This window comes from Nicotiana attenuata, unplaced genomic scaffold, assembly GCF_001879085.1.
Source record: "Nicotiana attenuata strain UT unplaced genomic scaffold, NIATTr2, whole genome shotgun sequence".
Lineage (NCBI taxonomy): Eukaryota > Viridiplantae > Streptophyta > Magnoliopsida > Solanales > Solanaceae > Nicotiana > Nicotiana attenuata.
The window spans coordinates 261,538-273,023 of NW_017671433.1; positions in this window are offsets into that span (position 1 = coordinate 261,538).

Here is an 11,486-nt window from a genome sequence, read left to right on the forward strand (position 1 = left end):
TAAAATGAACAAGTAAACAAGAAATCTCAATTTAAATACTTCAGGTAGAAACGGGTTTACAACAATTAGCTCAAGTACGCGCTCGTCACCTCACGTACGAGGCATTCAAATATTCAAAGATCATATCCTAAGGGGAAAGGTCCCCCACACAAGGTTAGACAAGCCACTTACCTCGAATCGGCACCAAAATCAACTTCAAATCACACTTTTGCCACGAGTATCCGACTCCAAATGGCCCAAATCTATTCAATTCAATTATATATCGTAAGTAATATTGCAAACAACTGATTCCACTATTAAATTTACAGCTATGGCGCAAAAATAGGTAAAATGACCAAAACGCCCATCCAGCCAACGTCTCAGAATCGAATAATTTGCTCATTTTCAGAACCCTCGTACTCTCACGAGTCTAACCATATAAAAATCTCCCAAATCGGAGGTCAACAACCCATCCAAAACTCAATAGTTTGGTCTATGAAGTTTCCCCATTTTTCATTCAAAAATTCCGAAATTGAGGGATGAAACTAAGAGGAGATTCATGGAAATTGGTCTAAATCGAGTGAGAAGCACTTACCCAAGTCGCCCAGGTGAAAATCCCTTCAAAATTCGCCAAGAGTCGAGCTATAGAAGTCAAAATGTGATAAAATGGTGAAACCCTCGAATTTGGGGTTTAATTCTGTCTGCCCAGCGATTTGTTCATCGCGATCGCGGAACAATGGTCGCGATCGCGTAGAGGAAATTTGAGGCTGCCCAAAAATACACATCGCGATCGCGTGACAAGGGGTGCGAACGCGAAGAAATAGAGGGTGGGGCTTATGCGATCGCGGGAGGTGAAATGCGAACGCAATGAAGAATAAGCTGAGCTTCGCGAACGCGATTCGACAGATGCGAACGCGAAGAAGGATTTCGAGGTGGTCTTCAACAATGCATTGCGATCGCGGGAGAATCTTCGCGATCGCGTAGAAGGATATCAGAAGCAGCAACAACGACAGTTCAAATTAGGGGGAAAATGTCCCGTTGAGCATCCGAAACACACCCGAGGCCCGCGAGACCTCAACCAAACCTACGGACATATCCCATAACCTCATTCAAACTTGTACCAAACCTTAAACCACCTAAAACAACGCCGGACACACGAATTAATCAAGGATTCAAGCCTAAGAACTTCAAATTCCAACAAAATACGCTTTCGATCAAAAACCTAACCGAACCTCGCCCGAATGACCTGAAATTTTGCACACACATCCCAAATGACATGACGGAGCTACTGCAACTTCCGGAATTCCAATCCGACCCTCGGATCAAAAACTCATTATCGGACCGGAAACTTCAAAAATTCAAACTTCAGCATTTCAAGCCTAAATGAGCTACGAGTCTCCAAAATACATTCCGAACACGCTCCCAACCCCGAAATCACCTAACGGAGCTAACGGAGCCATGGGATTTCCATTCCGAGGTCGTCTTCACACTGTTCCGATTACGGACCATTTTTCAACTCTTAAGCTCTCATTTAGGGACTAAGTGTCCCAAAACACTTCGAATCCCAACACCGAACGTCCCGACAAACCAAAATAGCAGAAATGAACTTAGGGGAAGCGGTTAATGGGGGATCGGGGCGTAAAACGACCGGTCGGGTCGTTACAGCAGATGATAAACAAATAAATCAACTAAACACTTAGTAGACATCTTCAGAAACTCGAATGAACCCAAAGGAATTAGGGTTTTCAACATCAATCGAGTTTAAAGATGATAAACAAATAAATCAAACAAACACTTAGCAAACGGCTTCAAAAACTCGAATGAACCCAAAAGAAATTAGGGTTTTCCACATCAATCGAGTTTAAAGATGATAAGCAAATAAATCAAACAAACACTTAGCAAACAACTTTAGAAACTCGAATGAACCCAAAAGAAATTAGGGTTTTTAACATGCTAAACTAAGATAGGAGAATAACATGAACAAACATAGTAGAATCAAAGAAACATTAAAATTAGAGAAAAGATTTTGAAAAGAAGAACTTGAAGGAAAACCTTAATCGGAAAAAAAGATGAAGAGTCTTTTTTGAAAGCAAAATTAAAGAAGCTTCGAGAAGGCGTTTAAACAAACATGGTAGGCTTGGATCTAAGGTAAATCTGAAAGAAGTCGAGAAGGTCTTAGATATTAGGGTTTCAGGAGAACCCAAAAGCAACGAGAAAGGTCTTGAAAGTTACCTATCTAAACAGGAGAGTCAAAGGCCTGACTCGAATGGCCATGGCTGGCTGGAGAAAGGTCATCGAGCAAAGAATGGACCAAGTCCCTTCAAAGTCTGGTCATGAGACCACAGAACCAGACACGTAGAAGCCATGGAAGGCTGGTACAGGTCTCCGATGACCTCGAAAGGCCATGGATTAGGGGGGATTAGGGTGGCAGCGGCTAGGGTTAGGGGGTGTTGCAGAGAGTGTTTGAGAGATGAGGGGTTTAGACGTGGCGTATGGTGAGAAATAATAGGGTTTAGGGGGTCGTTTTAGGATTAATTAAGGCAAGGATGATTTTTGGCCGTTGATCTGAGTGATCAACGGCCTGGATTTAAATGAGTAAGTAGGGATGTGGGCATGGGTCGGTTTGATTGCAGTAGGGTAGTGGTTTGGGTATTTGGGGTTCAAATTGGGGTCGAATTTAGGCTATAATTAAAATTTAATTGGGCTATTATTTAAATAGCCAATTTTCCCTATTTGATTTATAAAAAATAATAAATTAATTTCTCGAAATAAATTAAAGGTACTCAAATGATTTATAGAGCATAATTAGATATTTAAAAATACCATATCTAATTTTTAAGAATATAAACGTGATTAATCCTAAAAGAGGCTAATGTTGCAATTATACAATTTTAGCCATTAAAATATTAAATAATTTTGTAAAAATATGCAAAAAATCCCTCAGCTATATTTTAGCATAAACATAAAAGTTCAACAAATGAATAACCAAAACTAATAATCTTAGAAATAATTATTGGATTTTTATGGATAAAATATGGGAATAGATTGATTTAAAAAATCTTTAAAATTAAGAAAAAATAAGGAAATACTTGGATATACTTACATATGCATGCATATGCTATTTTGAAGGTACTCTGCATATAAAATATATATGGTAAAAAATTGGGTATCAAGAATCCAAACGGGCGAAAATCGCTCGTAATTGCTCATTTTATCTTTTCCCAAAAATTCTTCGTGTTTCCGAGCAAAGAGGAGCTGTTGTGAGCACATGATTTTTTTCCGACTAGAAATACACGTACAAAAATTAAAAATAGGTTTTTCTAATTTTTTTTTCATTTTTATAGAATTTTCTAGGATTTTCTTAATTAATTGTTTGTATTTTTTTGCACATTTAATATTTTAAAATCATAGAAAAATATTAAAAATATCCAAATCATCATTACATAGTATTCTTAGGCTTTAAGTGCATTTACAATTTAATTGCATAAGTTAATTGCATTCATTAAACAAAAATCATAAAAACTACCATAGTCATGTCTACATTTTTAGTTTTAAATTAATTAGTGTTAAAATTAGTGAAAATAAGTATTGATAATTTTATAAAATAGATTAATTTAGAATCTAGATTAGGATTTCATTTAGTTTATTTAGGATTTTATTAAAAATTAAAAAGAATTAAAAAATAGAAGAAAAGAAGACAAAGAAAATGGTTTTTTTTTATGTGGTCTTGTTCGGAATAGGCCAAAAGTTGTGGCCCAATTCCCCCTTTAAAAATAGTCCCCGCCCCAACCCAATTCTATTTAAAATCCGGTCCACTCCCCTAATAAATAAAACGACGTCGTTTCATCTCCCATTATCCCAACCGTTGGATCATCTTGATCTAATGGCTCGCAACCCCTTACCCTTTCCCATTTAATTGTCTGAACACTCCCCCCCCCCCCCAAACCCTAAAGACCTACCTCACTCTCTCATATCTCTCAACCCTTTAACCTTAGTCGCCTCCTGACCCTTCACCTCCACTGGCCGGAAGCGCCACCTTAAACCACCCTAATCTTCTCCAAATCGACACCCTATACTCCTCAACCTCCCATCATCATCAAGCTACTATCATATTCCCCAAAATCCTCACCAAATGTTCTCAAAATCGGATATGTAAAACAGAAAAATCGAGTTCTTTCTCCTCTAATTTTTCATTTAGTTTCAAGACTCGTTGTTGGCTCGAAATGTCACTACCCAAAATCCGTTAAAGGTCGTGAAATTCTTATTTTAGGATTTGTTGAAATCATTTTTTATACATTAAACAATAAATAATGAAATTCACTGAAATAAGATGATGTCTTTAACAAACATAATATTGAACAATCCCATAATCATCCCAGAACCCGGTGTCACAAGTGTATGTGCTATTTCTAGGAAATCAAATAAAGTACAATAACTGTCTGGAATACAAATTTGGACAGAAGGTAAATACTATACACTGGAAGAGACTACGCCAGCTGCGGGTCGCCTCGAGAGATGCAGCTCATCTAAGTCTCCATATCATCCATGCTGCTATGCCCATTAGGCAGCTAGAGGTACATGTGCCTGTTCAACAAAAATGCACAGCAAGTGTAGCATGAGTACAAAAATAATGTGTACTCAGTAAGTATCCCGTTTAATCTCGATGAAGTAGAGACGAGAGGTCGACTTCCACACTTACCAATGGTCCAATAATAATATATCAATAATATAGTAAATCGAGGATTTTCATAAAAATGGCTGTAACTCAATAACATGAGGCAAATAAATAATCATCATTTATACATTTATCTCAGGCCAGGTAATACAATTATCAACATCTATGAATCTCAAGGCAAGCAATACAAGCATGCGCAAATCATGCCGAGGTCGTTCGCCCCATCCAACAATATTTAAACTGTGCACTGCCAGAGGGTCGAATGGCGCGAACCATAGATGCATCTACTACCCTGCTCACGAATCATACATGCGACGCGGTCAAATATAAATAAACAATTACCCCATTCGCGAATCATACATGCGACACAGGTCACATAGAATCACGCATTCAAACAGTGAATCAAGACTTCATCAGGGAAACAATTATTCAAGGAGGTGTCAATTTTTCATTTACAAGTCAAAAAAATGAAGTTTAATTCTTTTAGAAAATCATTTACAACTTCGATACATTAAAGCAATTTAAACGATAGAAAATGCATAAAGACCCCATTAAACTTGTTCGGAAAAATTATTTACACACCTTAACTTTATGGGTGTCCTAACACCCCACTATTTTTATCTAAACTAAATTTTATACCTCCTTCAATATACTGAACCAGTCTTGTGGTGGGCTGTGTTAACACGCGCCATGTATCAAATACTGCACTATTTCCTTTTTCTATTTTTACTTTTTCTTTCCTTTTTCCACTCTTTTTGTCATTTCATCTTCTCCAGATTCCTTCATCATTATTTTTGCTCCCAGCCACCATGGAAGGCAGTCCCAGCGATAACCTCCCTTAAAACCATAAACTCTGTCTCTGAAAAGTCAGAACCACCTCCCCTACCACTCCACTTTAGCACATTTAATTTGACCATTTTTCCTTCACATCAATCTCACAAAAGAATACCCACACACCCAGATCTAAGACAAAACAAGAGAAAATTCTTGTACGAAAAATGGTATTTCAAACTCTCCAATCAAGTATTAAAATTATTCCAACTTAAATCCATGACGCAATTTCTAAATCCACATCCCAAATATTATATAGTAAAATAAAAAATGGGAGAAAAAAGAAACATGTGTGGAGAATAGGTAATCAAAAAAGAAAAAAATGGATCACCAGTCACCAGTAATTACCATTAACCAAATCACCACCGGGGTCTTCCGTGTACGGCGATCCCGGAAAAAATTTTCGTTATTCCTCCGCTATCTCCTTCTATCTCTATATCTATATAAAATTAACCGTAATATATAACATTCTTCTTTATCTTCTTCAAATACTATTTAAAAAAATTCTAATTCGTATTTTGAGCCGGAATGTGTCAGATTTGTGTGTAGGGAAGCCGGTGTTAAGGCCATTACCGGCAGCAGCCACTAGCGGAGATAGGTGAATATGGCGAATATGGAGGAGGAAAGAGAGGAGTGGGAATAGCGATTCAACAAGAAAAAAAAAAGAGAAGCAAAAACTAAACCATGACTTTGTTTCAAAAAATGGGGAGGAAGAGGGTGACAATGGTTCTGTTAAAATGAAGAAAGAGAAAAGAAACAAAAAAGAAAAGAAAAATGAATAATAAAAGAGAAAAAATTAGTATTAAGTTTAATTAGTTAGAGTATCCAATAGGAAAGTGACACCTGGACAAGTAAATTAGTTTTAAGCTACTTTTTTTGCCTTACGCGCATCTACGAAATGAACTACACATTTCGTGACAAGTCATCACTCAATGGGGTATTAAATTTAGTTTAGATAAGAATAGTAGGGTGTTAGGATACCCGTAAAGTTTAGGTGTGTAAATGATTTTTTCTGACAAGTTTAATGGGTACTTTATGCATTGTTTATTTAAACTATCAATAAGGTTACAATTATTACAAGTAAAGTATGCTTTTGGGTCCTAGACTACCCGAACATAAGCATAATAGTAGCTACGCACGGACTCTCGTTACCTCGTGCGTACGTAGCACCACAAACAGAAGCACATATCCAATTAATTAACCTATGGGGATAATTCCCTCATACAAGGTTAGAAAGGAGACTCACCTAAACTTACAAAATCGCTCCTTCCTTAGTCAGCCCCCATGGAGGAAATGAGCTAAACCCATTTTTGTAAACTTATACACTGCCCAGGTGATCCTTCTTCGCGTTCGCGATGAACAAAATGATCAAAAGTCATTTCAAAACTCTTCTTAGACAGTCTCTAGTATAATGGCCATAACTTTGTGTACAAAACTACAAATGACAAATAATTTAACGTTATGGAAACTGTCGCGCCCCCTTTTTCTCGCGAAATCATGTTTATGACAATTGGTATAGGACAAGTCGTTCCTTTTGGGAAAGGGGTTTTGCATTTTCAGAAGAGTCGCCACCTAATGATTTATGGTGCATTAGGACACTCCTTAAAGATTCATTTCTAAGTTTGTTTGATAACAAGAGATAGGGTAAGGGCTTGAAATTATCATAAGGGGGAAGGTGTTAGGCACCCCTCAAGATCCACTAGTGTGGTTCCCGGCCAGATAGTTCTTTGTGAATTTGGGTGCAATTAACATATAAACAAATAAGGCTCAAATAAGAGGGGATTTCAATAAACAAGTGTTTGAAAAAATAAACAAAGTATGAAAGAGCAAATAAGGCTGATTTTTAAAACAAGGAGTTACAATGCTTAAAAGAAAAGTCTATAAAATAAAGGGGTCCTAGGTTTATTTATAATATGGATCATATCAATGCAATATCCGGTAATCACTCCTCGAGAGAGGGGCTACATGTGGTATTAGCGCACCGGTCGTCATAGCCATCTCTACCCTATCCCACCCTGTTTAAGGTGCTAAAGTGCGGATTGGTCTCGACCACTATTGCATGCTATTAACCGCCCCATTCCTTTCAGTTCCGGAGGCACTTAAGACTGCTATTCCTAAAAGGGAGGATATTGGGCTGATTTTGGTTTCAAAAGGCAAAAAATCTAAGGCGAAATACAAAACATATCATATGGCATATAAAGGGGAAGCATGTAAACAGACAAAGGCTCAGATATACCTCCTCAAGACAAACACATAAATAGCATGACTTGCACATACTTTTTAGGTTTGATAAAAAATGATAAGGACGAGGGGAGTTTAATTGCTGAGGCAGACTAGTTTCTAAATCGCGTAAAAATAAAAGGGAAAACTGATTCAGATCAAACTAATTTTTTAATGGTTTTCCACCCTATAGGCAGGATATCTAGTATTGCTCATTTCTTTTTATCCCTATAGGCATGATTTCTAAAAAGGGGGACTGATTTTAACCTTATGGACATGATATTTGATTTCAGTCCTTTAGATCATAAGAACATGGCATCTAAAATGAAGGTTTGAACATGTTTTCTATTGTGGCCAATTTTAGTTCCTATAGGCATGATTTCTCAATTGCAGAATTAAACATGCAGAATATTGATCCTATAGACATGATATCTAAATTGCAGAATTAAACATGCAGAACCTTAAGTCATATAGACATGATATCTAAATTGCAGAATTAATTATGCAAAACCTTAAGTCCTATAGACATGATATCTAAATAGCAGAATTAAACATGCATAATCTTAAATCCTATAGACATGATTTCTACCCTCCAACATGCATAATTCCAAACCCTTTTTACTAGCCAACCCCAGTGTTTATTACAGAAATTATTACAGACCCAGTAATGAATTACATCAGAAAAAAAGAAATTACAATAAGAGGAGGCCAGATTCCAGACTTCCTTTCTGAGTTATGGACCAAACCTCTTCAAATGCCATTAATTCCAGATCTTTCTCAGACTTGAGTGTGTCAAAGCTCCCAAAGGGCCTCAAGAGGACCCCGGGCAGTGTTCACACCCAAGTTGCATAATCAGAATAGAGACGAGTGTAGTGTGGAAATGCCAGCCCATATGTGTCCAAGTTTAGAGGGAGCTCATGGGTTCCAAGGAAAGGCTCACATAAGAGGGGCAGAACTTAAATCTAAGAAGATAGTGGAAGTGCAGAAATAGTGTTTTAAAACTGAGGGGGAAAGGAGAAGTGTAAAGAGTGGTAGGGCAATAATTACAGAGTTCATAACTTCATACAAAGGGGAGCAGAGGTTGGGAGTTCATAGCAAAGAGCCTATATACTTAGGCAAGGGTCATCTTGGGCCATGCACAACAGTAGAAGATGCTGGCATGCCTATATGGTCTATCATCATCCTGAAGTCGGCCTGAAAATGACTCATTTTGTCGACCCTGGGTACAACCTGCTTCCTACCAGCTTGCCTCATAACTCGGAGAGGGACGTAAGGGTATATTCCTCTCTGACCGGTTAATATCAGGAAAGGTGCATCTCTAGATCAGGCGATGAACTCCTCGGTCGAAAACAATTCGAACATCCATTGTACCTGGTCCTCAGTCAGATTTTTGAAGAGTTCGACCCATTCTCTAGCATTCTCCGATTGGGCGAACATATTGGGCATGTAGTTCATTCGCTTCGGATGATGGAAAGTGATATGATCGTCCCAATCCCTTCGCTAAATCTCTTGTCGGTATTCACCCTTTTGGAGGTACTCCAGGAGCCAAAATTGAAGTAGCAAATTGCAGCCTTCGAAGTGTTTGGCTCCCTGTTGACACATCTCTAGGGCTCGGTATATCTCTGCAATGATCATGGGCACAATATTGAATGGTTGCCCGCCAATTCCTTCCATTAAGTTCTTAGTTACCATAGCCAGTTTTGTGTGGATCCTTGCTTTCTTCATTAGAAACACGATCAACCCCAGGAAACAAAACATGAATACAAAGACCCTTCGATGAATGTGCCCTAATGATATGATGGCAAACTCGTCAGGATAGGTACGGTAGGACTTGTTGTGACCGTACCTCTCATACAAATAGTTAAAGGGGATATAGGATTCTTTCAAACATGTCAGTTCTGGATTCTTCTTCAAACCCATCATTTTGAGGAAGGTTCTCAGGCATCAACCAACCCGGAGTTTCCCATATTATACCGGCCAATCATCCTATCTCCTCTAGCAAGGGTGTCATTTCAATGTCTCCGAAGTGGAATACAGTCCTCTCACAATCGCAGAACAAAGTAGTAGCTTCTATGATCTTGTTGTTGGGTTGTATTTCCAGGAGAGAAGGTAGGTTTCCCAAATATTTTCGGATGAGAGTTTGATCACTAGAGTGAAGATCCCTCCACCAGCTTAGAAACCTTGGATGAATGTTGGTGACCATGCCAAATCTAGGGACTTCGTACCTCATATTTCTGTAAGGCAAATAAGGTTAGGCCCTTACCCCCCACCGGACTCAACTATTAATACCAACAATTAGCATCACACATTTTAGTTCTCCAAATAAATGCACAGAATGTGGTGATGTCCGTTTGGGTTTGGAGAAACCCAGTGGACTTTGGACAAGGCTATCTTAAAGGATCATTATGTGGACAACATAACTGACCCGACTAGGTTTGACCATGATGCATGCACAGTTTAAAAGGAATAAGGTTTCTATGGGGTTTTAGACTGGTACCCTTGAGTGGACAACTCAAGGGGGAAAGGCATGAAACCGTCGACTACACTGTTGATCGATTGGTTTTACCGCAAATATGCCTTTCCGAATTTAGGGGTAATAACATAGGAAGAGCGCAACCACTCATTATAAGCGTTGCTATGGTATTTGTTTGCCACGAGTGGAATATGATGTTGAGTTGTATGGCCTCGTGAAAACTTGTACTCAAAACTTAGAAGCTCGTAGTGCCAAGCTCGCCGCGGTTCAGACCCTTTGTAGTGAGCTAAGCATTTAAAAATCAAGAATCAAAGTTTTCCCGAAAAGTGCAATTATGCGGTCTAGAATGCGGTCGCAAATCAAGTATGCAGACCGCAGTTCTATCGCAAAGTGAGTCAGTGTGTTAGCTAAATTTGAGGTAAAAAATGCGGTCCATCATGCGATCGCATAACTGATATGCGGACAGCATAATTGTCGCATAACTATCTTAGAATTTTGTAAAGGGCAGTTCTGTGGTGCATTATGCTACCGCATAATGGGTATGCAGACCGCATTTCTGCCGCAAACCCAGACAGAATGATTAGATTTTGGGAGCACTTTTGCGGTCCATTCTGCGGGCCGTTTCCACTTTGCGATCGCAAATGCGATCGCAAACCTGACTCGGGGCTCCAATTTTCTATGTTTTAAACCAGAACCCCCTGTCGTTATATCCGGTGTAATAGCTCATTGAGCATATTTCTTGACATTTCTAGAGTGAGAGAAAGGGGTCTAAGAGAGGGAAGGTACTTCCCATCAAATTACTCCAAGAAACCTTGTTGGATCATTGAAGATAATCAAGTGAAGGACCTAAAATTTCATCCCAAGAGGTAAGACTCCATCACCTTAGCTCTTATTTTTGCACATAGCTATAAGGGATCATTAGTGAGATAATTCATGGGGATAATGGGGATTACATCGCATGCATGTGTTCTTGAAGAATATGGGTAATTAAAAATGCAGAGGCATGGAGGATGGGCTAGTGTAATCTCGCATAAAAGAACCATAAAGCCTTAATGATCACTAAACGCTCGATAAAATGCTTAAGAGAGCTTAGATTATGATCTTTTCTTGATTATGAGTTAAATCGTGCTGCATTGCTTAAATAGATTGAAGTGCAAACACTCCGGAACAATATAGGATTAAGGAATGCTCGGTTGAGGTATGTATGGCTAAAACTCAGTCTTTTAGAAATTGAGCTATATTGGTAGCTGTGTGAATACTGTAAGATCAAAATCGAATTGTTGTACTGATTGTTTACTTCACTTTTGT